Here is a 16,320-nt window from a genome sequence, read left to right on the forward strand (position 1 = left end):
GAAAAATCAATATTATGTTTGTTAACCTTGTACCATAGTTCAAAATAGATCATTTGACTTACCTCTAATAGGTAATTGACTCTGAGATCTGTCAATTCTACTGTGTTCTATGCCAGAAAAAATATTTTTCAGAAATGTTCCTTGTCACTTTAAGAAAGCAAAAAGTAATTTGGCGTTTGCTCCCTTAAACTCCCTTATACTTACCTTAACTAAACTCTAGTCAACATATCCTCTTTCAGTCCCCCAGTTTTTTTAACCCCTCGCAATGACGGCATGGTTCACACCATAGAAAAGGATGTGCTCTGAAATGTCGAGGCTCACAGGTTTTCTTATCAGAACTTCCGTGAATCGAGACTTCCCTGGTGGAGCAGTGGTTAAGAGTCCGCCTGCCAATACAGGGAACACGGGTTCGATCCCTAGTCCAGGAAGATCCCACATGCCGCGGAGCAACTAAGCCCACGCACCACAACTACTGAAGCCCTTGCGCCTAGAGCCCATGCTCCGAAACAAGAGAAGGCACCTCAATGAGAAGTCCGCGCACCACAACAAAGAGTAACCCACGCTGGTGGCAACTAGAGAAAGCCCGTAGCCTCAGTGCCGCAATGAAGACCCAACACAGCCAAAAATTAATTAATTAATTAAAAAAAGAAAACTTCCATGAATTAACACAACGTTGCAGAGAAGCCTAAGAATCACAGACACACAGCAGCTAGCCAGCTTGATGACATTACACAGCTATATTTTTCTTTTTATGTTGTATTATTATACTTTTAGTGTATAGCAATGTCCTTATTCTCAAGTTTCTAATCATCAAAGACACAGCAAACGTAAAGCTATATGACAAATCCTTAATTTTGATAATCTCCAAACATTTGAACAGATGTCTATAGAAACATATTATTTTTCTTACATCAGCCAAATCTGAGACATTAAAATAGTTAACAGTTCTTAAAATATTTTCTTCCATAATAGAAGTTTATATTAAAATTACTTTCTTTGACCTGAATCAAATTACTGAATTATTTTCGCATGCTAATCAGATTCCCTTTATTATATCTACTCGCCTTTAAATCAAAATCCTACCAGCCATTCCTTAGAACTGTATTAACAGGAACCAGGACCTGGGAAGGCCTCAGAGGCAGGTTAAGTGCTGCTGGTTCTAACGGTGGCTGCATAGCAATATCCTAGAACACAAAACACCTCCGACACGTGAAGGCAATAGTTTCAACTGGGGCTCAACTGGGTCAGGGCAGATGTCTTTGTATTTCCTGATTGCTCACATGCTCAGAAATCCAAAGTGGAGAATATCCGTTCTGCATGGTAACAAGTAAGAAATAGCTCAATCCCACGTAACTGGATCGTCACCTAATCCAATCTGAGCCTCTCTTACAACTATTGACAGTGGTTTTTAATTCCTTCAGCAGGTCTCTCTACCCAACCAGCCTCCCTTAAGACACACAAACATACGTACACACACATGGTTCATTCTGCCACTTCTCCCACCAATTCACCACTCCGAGGAAGAGTGTATTTAGCTTAACTTTATCAAGCTCTTTGGCTGCCTGAGGATTTATAAATGTTAAAATAAAAACTAATTACAACCTTGAGAACTGCAGGTGGCACCTGGTCTTATGTCTCAAGGCAGCAGGTCGCTCCTGCATCATCCAAGCAGCAATGTCACTGCTTGCTCCTAAGCTCCAGAGAAACCCTCTGTTGGGTCTCGAACACCCCAAGTAATGAGATGCTACTGAAACGATCATGTGGGGACCCTAGGTCTATGCCACAGCGTTCAGTGGCTTCTGAGGTTCTCGAAACTGCCACTGATTCCAAACAAGGTTCACCAGCCCCTTCCTCCCACAGTGGTCCAGTGAACACGTGGCATAAAAATTCCTTCTCCACAGGTGACAGCCACTAAGGCCAGAGATGGAACCACAGGTGATACAACTTAGGAACACATAAATTTAAATATCTGATACACCATTTACCATATCCCTAAAATGACTCATCCGAAAGGATCATATTTGCCAGTTTCAAAAACAAACTTTTTTCAAGTTTCTCTCCATGAGTTAGCTATAACTAGCACATCCTCCATGAGTATCTTTTCCTGATGTACTACCGAGTAAAAACCTAATAAAAGCCATAGCCTAGATAAAATATATCATTTTTTCATTTGTGATTAACAGCCTTGGAGGGAGGTTTTTTTTTAAACTGGTCCATTAAACGGGCATATATTTAAATAAAAATTATATAGTTTCTAACTTTAAACTACTCAAAATTGCAAGTACTTTATGTTTCAATTCTATTTCAAATCAGTACACTGAAAATACCCATTACCTGGAAACTAAGGAGAATATTTTTATTTTTTATGGCGAGCCAGACTCCCTATATTATTATTGAAAAGTAAAGTTTCTAATGAACCAGAAAGGAAATTTATTGTAAAGCAACACTCAAACTAAGCACATGTATTATCACACAAGGTTATGTGTACACCTACCAGACATGTGCAATCTCTATGTCAAAGCATTATTTTCAAAAAGTTAAAAACACAACACGTACAAATATAGAACAAATGCATGCCAAAGAATCATAAACTCATTAATGACTAATCCAGTAAGAGAGCATTTTGAGAAACTAGGAATTTACAGGCATTTAGAGAAGAACATTAGAATGAGATTGCTAGGTTACAAAAAAACTGATCAATGTCCTACAGGGCAATAAAACCTTTGTAGTTACCATATGTACCTGAAAAAAAAAAAAAAAAGAAATCATCAATTTCAGCGTCTAAACTCCAATCAAATGGTAAATGACCAAGTCAGACATGGGTGCATTCTACTAGGTAATTAAACAATCATGTGGGCCTATTAAACAATGTTCCTGCATAATGTCAAAAGGTCACTCTATCATACCCTCTCTTTTTTTAACTTTTTATTTTACATTGGAGTATAGTTGATCTACAATGTTGTGTTAGTTTTTACAGTATTTACAAGTTGTGTATAACTTTAATTAGCACACAGATTTTAACCTTACGCCATAGAACTCAAACTGGAAAAAACAAGTATGATATTTTGAAGGAACGTATTACATGTGGCTTCCTGCCTCTCAGAAATAGGTAGACATAAATAATTCAGTTTTTAAAAGTTATTCAATACGATGCAACAGAGCCTATAGCAATCAGCACCGCAACGGGCCCCAGGTAGGCAGATTGAGTGGGGACACTTTGGAAGTTACTCTGAAGAACTTTGTATGTTGAAGCCAAGCCTTTAAAGGCTCTGAAAAGTTAAGTGGGGAGAAGATCCAGAGGTTAATTTCATATTTGTTTGTCAGGATTAGAATTAGAATTGCAGGTCAACCCTGGATCTATTCATTCCAAATTGTTTGAACTCTTTTATACTTTTATAAGTATACTTTTATATTCAAATTCTGATTTTGATTTAAAGGGAAAAATTCAAATTCAAATTTGCTCAGTTAATTGAGATTTTTGTCAGTGAATATGTCCTTTATTTAGTACTCTTGAATGATTTGGGGTTTTTTTTCCAAATCAACTCAAAGGAGCAGACATTCTTGAGCTCCAGTCTTCTCCCCAGAACAGGCTTTCAGGCGTGGGAGGGTCACTGATAATGTGTCTTTAGGGTCATTTTGTTTGTTTGTTTGCTTAAAGAGTGTCCCCCAGTTGCATAAGCTTCAGGACCCTCACAGCTCTAGCCTTGCCTGTCACTCTGTGTTGATAGTCACATAGACTTTGTAAGTTTTTTTGGAGAAAAAAATGTTGTTGTTTTCCCGAAGTTTTCAAAAATATTCTGACCTCAGTATTTCTGGGAAGTTTATTCAAATATGATTTTTTTAAAAAAACGGTCCGTTTACCAGTTTGTTGAAGACTCTTTCCAACAAGTCCAAGCTCCAGTGCTTACTAAATACCTCTCTCCATATTCTATGCTCATTTTCCCCAACATGTTTCACTGAATCACGAATGGATTCCCCATTCACCTGCTCCAGGGGCACATCCTCTGATAGGCTCCCTCCCTAAACCAAGGAACATATTACATACGGTCTAATGCCTTTCAGAAATAGGTAGACATAAGTAATTCAATCTAAATATCAACCAAAATACTGACATTTTCTTATTCAGATTATATCTCTTCTTCCTCCCCAAAGATCTGAAAATTCATAAAGAAACAGTAGATTCACAGGGATAATCCTGATTAACTTGGAGGATTCGACTCACTCTAGAAAACCACTAAGCACACTATTGAGACAAAAAGAAGCCTGCACCAATTAAAACAGTAGCAGGATTTTAGTCCATATTACCCAAGGTGAAAACTTCTTTATGGACTGTATTGTCTTAGCACACATGGCATTACTTGAGAGTGACTGTGCTCACATAGCAATAGAATATGTTGATGACACTTAGCAAATAATTACAAAGAATCTGTGCCCATTGAAATGACAGGAGTTCTGACAAACAATACCCTTGAGAAGAGACATTTGATAAACACACTATTAGACATTCACTTAAATCAATTCTCACGATTTTATATTTCTTAGCAGTTGTAGCATTATGTTCAGTTCCTCCATTCTGCAATTCCTGTATTTTTATACCAAATTCTTAAGGTTAATCATGTTATTGGGTTAGGATAATTTATACAACAAGTGTCTCACTATTATACTGTGTTATGTTATTTTTCTTTTAAAAGAATAATATTGTGTGATAATATCTATTAGAGGATCATATTAATAAACTTTCATTAAAGATGATACAGTAACACTTTAGCACATAAGGAGCCATTGCTCCAGTGAAGAAAGGATTCAAATCTGATACAAATCTTCAAATTGAGGTGCTAATATATTTGCCTAGATCAAGCACTAGGTATTACATGAAGAGCACATGTTTGTCTCCCATGCTGGCCAACAAAATGGGCTTGATCTGCTCCCCCAACCAAGGGCAGAGACCTCTCATACATATGCAGGACATAACAGGGAGGAGACATTCTTGGATAAAAACAAATCCTGATTACCACTCCTAGAACAGTGATTCAAGTTGTGTGCCCCACCTGTAGTGGGCCAGAAATACATCTTTTATTCTCACAACAAGAAGGGCACTTTTGACAGGGGAAGGAAACAAAAGAAGACTTCTAGAGAAAATTACAAGTACTGAGATTTAACAAGGTGCGGATGAGTGTGTAACACTCACTAAATTGAACCCCTGGATCTATAAATATCATCATTTACGTCAAATAATCACCATCAACAGCGGCTGAAATGTCTAACACTGGCTTCAGTCCTTTTCAGAGACTTCAGTCCTTTTTCTTTTCACTGGGGAGTAGAGTTAGGGAGGACAGCAGCTACTAGCTATAGCTGGTACTTTACTTATATGGGGAAAATAATTCAGCTGTAAATTAACTTCCAATTGTGTTGTTCCCTAATCGGGAAAGAGTGAACATTACTCCTCAAAGTGACATGCGATCCAGGAGACAGATTTACAATACTAAATATGCAATCAAAACACTGACATTTTCTTATTCAGATTATATCTCTTCTTCCTCCCCCTCCCAAAAAGATCTGAAAGTTCATAAACAAATAGTAGATTCACAGGGATAATCCTAAAACAGAGAGCTACTGCCCTCTTCCACTTGTGGCTCACGGTAGGAAGTGAGCAAACCAACCACTGTCTGCACAACAACTTCTGGAAAACAGGGCTCTAACTTGGAATCTATATTCTAACTTTCCTCTTGCATTCCATTTAAGAGGATAACTCCATTAGAATAACACTTTCATCTTGACTAAATACAAAGAGTTCTAGAAGGCAGACCAAGTAGAGATGCACAATTTTTAAATATCAGGTCCTAGAGGATGCTGTCCATTCAACTTGTTTTATCTTCAAAAAGACAGAGAATAAGAGAAAAAAAAAAAAAAAGCCCATGTTTTTGGCTATTTAGAAACATTACTCTCGCCCTGTGTAGACTCCTCCTGACTTAAAATTTCCCATTAATTATAAAGATTCATGTCAAAACATGGATAATTTCTGAGATGTCAAATGTTTCAACCAAGTCCTGTATGAGAGTATGTCTTATGCCAGAACCTCACCCAGGTTGACACCCCCCCCACCACCCCCCACCCCCGTCTCACTAATTTACTACTGAGAACCAGTTGTAAATAGAGGAAAAATGTCACTGTATCCTTTTGGGGAGAAGATCTTTACCTTTTTAAAAATTTACATACAGTTCTCATTATTTTATCAGGGCTTAAGAATATTTCATTTTTGTTAGTTTTAAAGTCTTGTCTGAAAAGATTACTTGAGTTCTTAAAACACTTCTTAGGAATAAAAGGTTAGCGATCAAAAGACTTGAGCAAATGCTGGTGTTCGTGATTTCTTGTTGGTAGCCTAAATCCCATCCTGCTGGCAAACTCCTCTTCGGAATTTCTCAAATGATGGGACAGGACTAAAAGAACCCTCTACCTTGATTTATGTAGTAACAAATTTCAAATATGGGTTTGAAATACCTTGCTTGTATATACATCTACACATACAAACAAACACCTCCCAAATATTCGAGAGTTAAGGAAAAATCCAATTGGTCAAATTAGCTAATCTAGACTATAATAAGATTCATTCACCATTACTTCTACTGCTACAAAGGATACTGTCAAATGAGATTAGCAAGCAATTATCAAACACAGTTTGTGTACCCTCTATGAATCTTTAAGTCTGCAAAGACATTTAAATATATACTTGACACTTGAACAACTATAGTAGCCATCTTTGCGGTGATCAAGGACTCTATAGTATCTAAAATGTTCTTAGCCATGCAAATTTACATCGGTACTTTTAACTTACTGAACTTTTAATCAGAGTACTAAGCACATCTAAATAAAACAGAGGCTGAAAAGTGAAAACTAGCATTGACATTTGAAGAGTCAGCCAGAGACCCAGACGAACTGAGCTTAGAGATATATTCAATTCAGAAAAGGCTATCTGCCTGGATATTCAGACATGGAGCACCTCAGAGCATGTGACTCTTAAAAAAGATGCTCAGTATGAAGAACATGATACCTCTGTGGATTTCAGGGAATAAAATACAAACAGAAAACAAAGAAATATCAAAATAACTGATCTTGCAATATCCTGTAATCACAACTAAGGAGACAAGAAAGGCAGCACAGCACTCTGCTTCTCTTATAAGGGAAGGATTTTTGAAGCCATGTTTCCTTTAAGTAAGAGTGACCTCTGGTGACTTTTTAATTGCACCTCAGTGTACTATGTTAAATTATTCTACAATTCTTTTATACTAGCAATTCATTTAGTACTACATTTTTAATTTCTTAGCAAAGTGATAAATGCTTTACTGCAGGACCTAAGGATTTCATGTAAATGCCTCCATTTTAATTAATTCATGGAAATTGTGCCCAAAGCTAAATTAAAATTCTGTCTGAAACAGGGGGCAGTATTTTCTTAAAGGAGACTAAGGCTCATTTTCAGGAGTGACTCATATAATATGGCATTAAATGAGCTGATACTAAATGATGACAACACAAACTTATCACAGCCTCGGGGCATATATGGATGAGTGCTGGAAGGGTAACTATTTGTACAATATGCTTTTCACTTTAGCACAAACTTCCTGGTAAGGGCGGAGTTCCCCAGCCCACCCCACCCCCAGATAAAACTGGATACCCAGCAGCAAGTTTGGTTTCTAACATGCCTACTAGCACTTTCTTGAAATGCATAATAGCTTGCCTTACTCCCTACAACCTGATTTAAAAAAAATTCTTGAGGGGGATGGGGTGTGGATGTAGGACTAAGGGGGCTTTCTTCCAATCGCTCAAGGAAAGAAAAGCGCTATGATGGAAATTTCAATCTGAATAACACTTCGAAAACTTTTTCCGATTTCCAGATTAAAATGCCTTGAGGTCGGCTGAATCAATTTGGCCTGCATCTTTAGATCAGACTCACATTGCCAGTCCAGAACTGAGAGGTTAATACATCTTCACTGAACCAACAAAATGAGAAACACAGCACATCACAATATACAAGCATGTGCACTTGCAAATGAACCTGAATGGCAGGTTATGTTTTTCCTTTAAGCAAAAGCCTTCTAATTCTGAGGGGTCTCTCCTTCTCGTAATTCTGGGGACTAACCAGCTTTGCCGCCTGGGCTCTGCTGCGGAGCCTACCCGCCGCTGCAGCGCCCGAGTTCTTGGTACCCGATTCCGCAGGGCGCCAACTGCAAACATCTACGCTAATGCAGGACCCGGCCAGGTCGGCCAACGATTTCCTTTCTGACATAAATCCTGCAAAATGTATTCATGGTAAAAAGAAATAAATGACATATTGGCATGCTCTTCTCTCCTCATCTCCTGCTATTCTCTCAGGTCTCTCTCTGCCTCAATATTCTCATGCTAATTTTAGGTTTTACTAGAACTTGAGCTTTCTCAATGAATATTCAAAACAACAGCACACAGACAAATTTCAGCTCACAGACAAGTCAAAAACAGGCTTTGTGTATTACAGACTTGACAAGTGGAAAAACCATTGTAAACCATCCTATCCAAGCGTTGGGACTTTGCGATGTTTTTTAAATGCCTCATTTTCAGAAGCAGACCAGTGATTCCATTTGTAAAATTCAATTATTTTTTTAAAAAACACGAATTCTCAGTTGTCAGTATAAGTTTTAAAAGATTTGCTGTACTCACAAGTATTCCCTGCTGCTAATGTACTCCAGGGCTGGGCAGACAAAAGAAAGAGCATCCTGAGACAGGCTCCCGCGGCGGAGTCCATGTTCACAGTCGCCGGGGCTCCCCACCCCAAAACCCAAGGTGTCCAGACAGCTGCTCTGAGCCGGAGTCTGCAAGCTCCCTCCCGCTCGGGGTAGCTAGCGCTCCCTCCTCCGGGCTCGGCGAACCCGCGCAGCCGGCGGGGCGGGAGCCCCAACCTGCAGCCACACCCCCACCCCCACCCCCACCCCCACCCGCTCCCGCCGCGCTGCGAGCTCCACGCGTCCCGGGCGCTCCTGGCGGTGGCGGGAGGAAGTGCGAGTCAAGTCGGTGAAGGTCTTCAACCTGCGCTCGCTCCGAAGCCGAATCCGAATCCGCGGTCCTAGCTCCTTCACCGGCAGGTTTCCCACTCTGAACAGCTGAGCAGTTCAGTGGACTTCAGTCTGAGACCGAGCTTCACCACGCTGATGATGCTTGAGCATTAACACCGATGCTAGGAAAAAGGTGAGTTTCTTTTTTTTTGGTTGAAAAGAAGTTAGGACAAGTAACTAACCCAGTTTGAAGAAAATATTTACATGTACTGAGAACTGTTGTAAAAAAGACTGCTTTTGTTTTCCCAACTCATTTAATGATTCATATTTAAAAATAAAAACCTAAAGAACCTTATTATGGTAATCATTTCGAAATATATACGGTTATATATACAGTGTTATGTGTCAAAATACATCTCAAGAAAGCTGGAAAAAATTAAAATTTAAAAATAATTAATTAAAACACCGACCCGACTTCTACTATAATGTCAGCATTTTATTATGTATATTCCTACTTGGAGATTTGAGAATTGTGGTCAGCAGATATATAAAACTAAAAACTGACATCCTGGGAGAAGGAATCTTACTCCAAATATCATCAGGGAAGTGACCTTATGTTAAGTAGGTAAACTGAATACACTTAATTGAAGAATGAAGAGTTTTGAATCAACTTCTATATACTGTATGTGTATTCCTTTCCATTCAAATTCTTTAATACAATTACCCAAAAGTTCATATTGAAAAATGATGGAATAGAAAAGGCATCTTAAATAAATAAATAAATGGATAGATAAATAAATGGATAGATAGGCAGATAAATAGATAAATTGTTTCAGAGTATACAGATAGAGGCCTGATGGCCCATGGAGGAAGAAGGATTTCAAGATCCATGACCTTGAGGTAAGTCACATGGCCTCCTCTACTTCCTAAAGAGGCTGCCAGCAGATGTAAATGAAGGAGGTATGAGCATGGCATCACTAGGATCAATACTCTCCTAAAACTGTGACCAGACTCATGACAAATGTGCTGAGACTTAGGAACAGTGTCCACGCATGCTTGCACCATCCAAAGTGATCAGAATATGAAAGTAACTTTAACCTTGAGTAGGGCATTGTATGCCTGAGAACAAAGCAGAAAAGCTGTTTTTATTATTTCTATTCTGCAACCTGGGTAAAAAACAAAAACAGGAATAGAAAATGTAAATAGCTTGGCAAGGCCACAGAATTTACAAGTAGAATTTGACCCAAATATGTAGATTCTGATCCCAACTTTCCAGCTTTCTCCACTCCTACTCAGGGCCCCTGGGAATCAGGAACTCTTCCCACCCACCCCATCAATCAGCAGTCCCGGGAAACACTGAGCAAAGCTTGCTCGGAGGGTGCATTTAGAACCTTGAAAAAAGCCACAAGCGGTAGAGTGACCTTCATTTATTAGTCAGACATTTTCCTAGTGCCTAATACATGTCCCAGAACCTGAATATGGTATTTCTCATTTTTAAAGCAAATATAAATTAATGATTTACATTAAGTGTCTAATATTTTTTAAAGCCTATACAACAGACAGTCTGTGTGTGTGTGTGTGTAATCTAAATAAATGGTCACAGCATTCCTTTGAAGTAAATGTTACTCTGCCCATTTAATGGATAGACAGACTAACCTCAGAGAGTTTAATGGATGTGTCACAAAGCAAGCCAGACTTGGACCAGGTCAGCTGAGCTCTGAAACCCCTTCTCACTGGCCCTCAGGTCTCTGAAACAGAAAAGTTGTCACCTGTGAAAACTCTATTCAGTTGTTCATGGGAAATCCATTTAAAATGGGTTAGAAGGCGCCTCAATAATTGATGTCAATTAAAACCAAAAAGGACAATGCTGGTAAATTACTTGAGCAGACATTCAGGATGGATTTTCCAAGTCAGAGATGAAACAGCCCACGAGGGATTGAGATTTGCAGGCAGATGTCCTTGTGCAGTGCACAGCATTGACCACTGGACAGCACTGGGGCTGTTACATGATCTTCCAAGACAAGGGCAGCCCCAGGTGAGGAGGCTTGAAGAGACCAGGCAAAGCAGGGCCCAAAGCAGGGACTTGCTAGCAGACAGCTGATGTGACTCCTGGTTTGACCCCTTTCCATCTGCCTTCTTTCGCTGGAGACTTCGTGGCTTTGTGCTTCACTTTTCTTGTTTGTAGAACGGTGATGATAGCCAGTCATAGAGCCATTATGAAATTACAGGTCTGAAACCCCCACAAAGGGATGGAAACTGCTGAGCATTCCACGTACCAGCCCCAGAGCTGCCCTGGGAGTTGGTACCCACCCGTGAGACCCCCGGCAGCTGCTCAGCATCTGTGATCCTCAGCTTCGTTGTCTGTTTCATAAGATAATAGAAGTCTTACCAGCAGAGAACTGATCCAAGGGTTACAGGAGAAAATGAATGTCAAGTACTTAACACCATGCTCATCCACAGGGCGCTGGATCAGGTAGGCTGATGCTAGAGCTCCAGGCTCAGAGGAGAAAGGATGCCTAACCGGACCGCCAAGGCCTCCAAGCTAAATCCCTGCAGGTCAGGGGCAGTCCGCTGCATTCTGTGACCTGTTTCCACAGCCCTTTGCTCTTTTATGTAAGAAAGATGACAGATAATCAACAAGGACCTACTGTATAGCACAGGGAACTCTACTCAACATTCTGTCATAATCTATATGGGAAAAGAATCTGTAAAAGAACGGATACATGTATATGTATAACTGAATCACTTTGCTGTACAACTGAAACTAACACAATATTGTAAATCAGCTATACTCCAATATAAAATTAAATTAAATTTTAAAAAATCAAAACAAAGGAAAGGTGAAGAAAATGTGTAGATCTAATCTTGCACATTTCTATAAGTGATGATTCAAACCCCACAAATCACGCACGTGCATATATGTATGTGTCTGTAGAGTTCACACCAAACACAAAAGAGAACTTGAAATCAGCACACGTCACAAATAAAAGACAAGAAATCAACTTCCGATGTTCAGAAGTGTGTGGACCCTCATATGTGTAAGTGCAGACAGGCTGCCTAGGAAAGTAGATTCTAAGTGAAACTACACCCTTGGCATTTCCTGACCAAAGTCATCTGTTTTCCTGCTCACCTGGGAGCAGTCTGTGCACTCAGGATTCCCTACCGAGAAGAGGAAGGATCAACTCACCCCACCCGAATGAAATCCTTTCTCAATGCTCTCCATAGATCAAAACATGACTCCATTCATTTTTCTTCTTTATTCAGCAGTTTTCTCCCTGTAAATTATTTCTGCGTGTTTTATCTAAATCTGGGAATACATTTAACTTTACTCTTGTAATGGGAACAGATTTATCATTAAATCCTCTGAAAGAATACTGTGAATCAAATAGAATAGTATTTCTATTAGGAGTCATTTTTCCCATAAGCCCCCAGGCAACAAATCCTGAAGAACAGTTATGGAGAGACAGACTGCAGGGAGAAGAGCTGTCACATGTGTGATAAAAAACACACTGCACGGTGTCTTCGCAGGTTATCTCTGATGAGCTATGTTCCCTATAACTAGCCCTTGGAAGCCCTGGTTTTAACAACCAAAGGATTATGCATCTAATTACATAAAATCTCAGCTAGAGAATAGTCAGCCTCATATTGTTACCCGAAAAACTAGGTTCGCCTCTTGGTGGGTGTCGAGCCAAAAGACACAACCAAGACAAAGAGTGAGAGAAGGAAGGATTTGTTACTTGCAGCAAGTAAGTAGAACACCAGGGATCTTTCCCAAAGCAGTGTCTCCCCAAACAGCAAAACTGGGGAAGTTTGAAGCTAAGGGTACATGGATATTCATGAAAGGACTTGGGAGGTAGGCAGAGCCCAGGCTTTAGTTGATTGAAATCCGGAGGATCAGAAAAGGTCAAGGCCATCATCCCTTAGGTTCCCTTTGACCTGGTGCTTGAGTGCTTCAGGCTAATCCCTACCATGGAAACAGAACTGGAAGTCTTTACAACTGATACATTATTACTAGTGCTACTTCTCTTGCCAGATAACAGTCAGCATTCTTGTTTTCCCTTAAGATCCTTAATTACTGAGACCTGTTCAAGGGCAAGCACTCTGGCCAGGCTTAGATCACACAAAATGGCTTGTACTAAATGAATAGGTGTTCTCTTATGGCCAGAAAGCCATGCCTGGTTTTCTTTCTCCATAGACCCCCTACCTTATCTGCTTATAATATTTCTTTCCAATTCAGCCCATTTCAACCCAGGAGGACTTTTGGGGACTAACAAACACTGGTATCTAAGATAGAACGAACCACAACTAAGAACTTGAAGTATAAAAGCAATACTGCATGGTATTTCCAAAAGTGCTTAATAAACATTTCACAGGATTGCGCATAAACAACACACTTTTCCTGACATTCTGGCACAAGTAGAATCAGAGAGGCTTAACGTTAAAATGAAGTGCAGAGTCAGCTGTCCAGCATTCTACCCAATTCAAGCACCACAGTCTCCAATATCATCTTGCACACATGTCCACTGATGGCAGCAGCTGAGGTGCATACATATAGAGAAAAGGGAGATTCGAGAACTTCCTTGTATCATATCACAAGGAAGGATAAATTCACAGAATCAACTACATGAGTGTCCAGGAAAAAAAAATTCTTTTTTTTTTTTTTAAACTTTTTAAATTGAGATATATTATACCCTTTAAACAAAATTTCTAATTTTATGAAAGGCATAAAAGGTCACAAGTTTTCTTTACTTCTTTGGGGTAGGAAGAGGGAGGCAGAGTTGAGTGTATCCTTGAAAGTCCTTTTCTAATTTAAAATTAAAATCAACATCTGATCTTGACCTAAGAATTTTTCTATTGAGGTATAATTGACATAGAACACTATATTAGTTTCAGGTGTACAATTCAATGATTTGACATTTGTGTGTATTGCAAAATGAACATCACAGTAAGTCTGGTTACCATCAATCACCATACACAGTCACAGATTTTTTTTCTTTCTTCTTGTGATGAGAACTTTTAAGATTTACTTGCAGCAACTTGTAAATATGCAATACAGTATTAATAACTATATTCACCATGCTATACATTACATCCCTGTGGCTTATTTATTTTATAACTGGAAATTTGTACCTTTTGAACCCCCTTCACTCATGTCACCTATTTCCCACCCCCATCCCCATCCCCCCAGTCTGGCAACCAACTATCTCTTCTCTGTATTTGTGAGCTCCTTTTTTTTCTTTTTAAGATTACTCATATAAGTGAGACCATAGGTTATCTTTCTCTAACTTATTTCACTTAGCATAATGCTCTCGAAGTCCCTCCATGTTGTCACAAATGGCAAAATTTCCTTTTTCTTAATGGCTCAATAGTATTCCAGTGTGTGTATCACATTTTTTTAGCCATTCACCCATCAATGAACACTGAAGTTGTTCCCATGTCTCAACTATTGTAAATAAGTCTGTAATAAACATGGGTGTGCATATATCTTTTGGAGTTAGTGTTTTCATTTTCTTTGTACAAATACACAGAAGTGAAATTGCTGGATCATATGGTAGTCCCAGTTTTGATCTTTTGAGGAAACTCCATGCTATTTTCCATACTGTCTGTAACAATTTACTTTCCCACCAAGAGTGCACAAGTGTCTCCTTCTCTCCACATCCTTCCCAACACTTGTTATTTCTTATCTTTTGATGCTAATCATACAAACAGGTGTGAAGTGATATCTCATTGTGGTTTCGATTTGCATTTCCCTGATGATTAGTGACGTTGAGCATCTTTTCCTATACCTGTTGGTCAACTGTATGTGTTCTTTGTAAAAATGTCTATTCAGATCCTTTGCCCATTTTTAATTAGATTGTTTGTTTGCTATTGAGTTGTGCGAGATCTTTATATATATTAGCTATTAGCCCATTATCAGATACATGATTTGCAAATATTTCTCCCATTCAATTGGTTGCCTTTTCATTTTGTTGATGGTTTCCTTTACTGTACAAAAGCTTTTTAGTTTGATGTAGTCTCACTTGTTTATTTTTACTTTTATTGCCTTTGCTTTTGGTGTCATATCCAAAAAATCATGGCCATGACCAATGTCCAGGAGCTTACCGTATATGTTTTCTTCTAGGAGTTTTATGATTTCAGGTCTTAAATTCAAGTCTTTATTCCATTTTGAGTTAATTTTTGGATGGTGTAAGGTAGTAGTCTAGTTTTATTCTTTTGCATGTGGCTGTCCAGTTTTGCCAACACCATTTGTTGAACAGACTGTCCTTTCCCCATTGTATATTCTTGGCTCCTTTGTGATCAATTAAGTGACCATATATGTGTGCGTTTATTTCTGAGCTCTCTATTCTGCTCCATTCATCCATGTGCCTGTTTTTATACCAATACCATACCATAGTTTTGTAATATAACTTAAAATCAGGAAGCATGATGCTTCCAGCTTTGTTCTCTCTGAAGATTGCTTTGGTTATTCAGGGTGTTTTGTGGCTTCTTACACATTTTAGGATTTTTTTGCTCTGTTTCTGTGTAAAATGCCATGGGAATTTTGATAGGGATTGAATTGAATCTGTAGATTGCTTCTGGTAGTATGGACAGTTTAACAATATTAATTCTTCTAATCTATGAGCCACAGAGTATCTTTCCATTTATTTGTGTCTTCTTCAGTTACTTTCCTCAGTGTCTTATAGTTTTCAATGTACAGGTCTTTCACCTCCATGGTTAAATTTATTCATAGGTATTTTATTCTTTTGATGCAATTGTAAGTGGTATTGTTTTATTACTAGCATATAGAAATGCAACCGATTTTGTATTCTGCAACAGTACTAAAGTTGTTTATTAGTTCTAACAGTGTTTTTTTGGTGGAGTCTTTAGAGTTTTCTATATATAATATCATGTCATCTACAAATATTGACAATTTTACTTCTTCCTTTCCAGCTGGGTGCTGCTGATTTCTTTTTTTTTTTTTTTTGCCTAATTACTCTGACTAGGACTTCTAATACTATGTTGAATAAAGGTGGCGAGAGTGGGCATCTTTCTCTTATTCCTGATCTTAGAGGAAAAGCGCAGAGTATGACATCAGCTATGGGCTTCTCATATACGGCCTTTATTGTGTTATAACCAATTTGATTTTATTGCACAGAATTGAATCTAAATTCAACCATAAGCATTTTAATGCTTATCATTAAAAGTCTTTTTAAATTGAAAACAAGACTGAGAACTTGTAATAGTGCTGGATAATTAAAAAAATACACCCTTAAGGATTAAGTTTATTCCATAATTCCAGTGATATTTTTTTAGGCTGAAG

General features: G+C 38.6%; 1 long non-coding RNA gene across 1 annotated transcript in view; it reads right to left on the reverse strand.

Annotated features, from left to right (window-relative positions):
• Positions 1-11,113, reverse strand: part of LOC309654207 — a 52,667-nt gene extending 41,554 nt beyond the window's left edge. Inside the window, exon 1 of the long non-coding RNA XR_014260025.1 lies at positions 10,677-11,113. This is a non-coding gene — a long non-coding RNA (uncharacterized lncRNA). The remainder of the gene's footprint in view (positions 1-10,676) is intronic.
• Positions 11,114-16,320: the final 5,207 nt, after the last annotated feature.

Source organism: Balaenoptera physalus (genome assembly GCF_965194825.1).
Source record: "Balaenoptera physalus genome assembly, contig: HAP1_SCAFFOLD_2265, whole genome shotgun sequence".
Taxonomy (NCBI): Eukaryota; Metazoa; Chordata; class Mammalia; order Artiodactyla; family Balaenopteridae; genus Balaenoptera; species Balaenoptera physalus.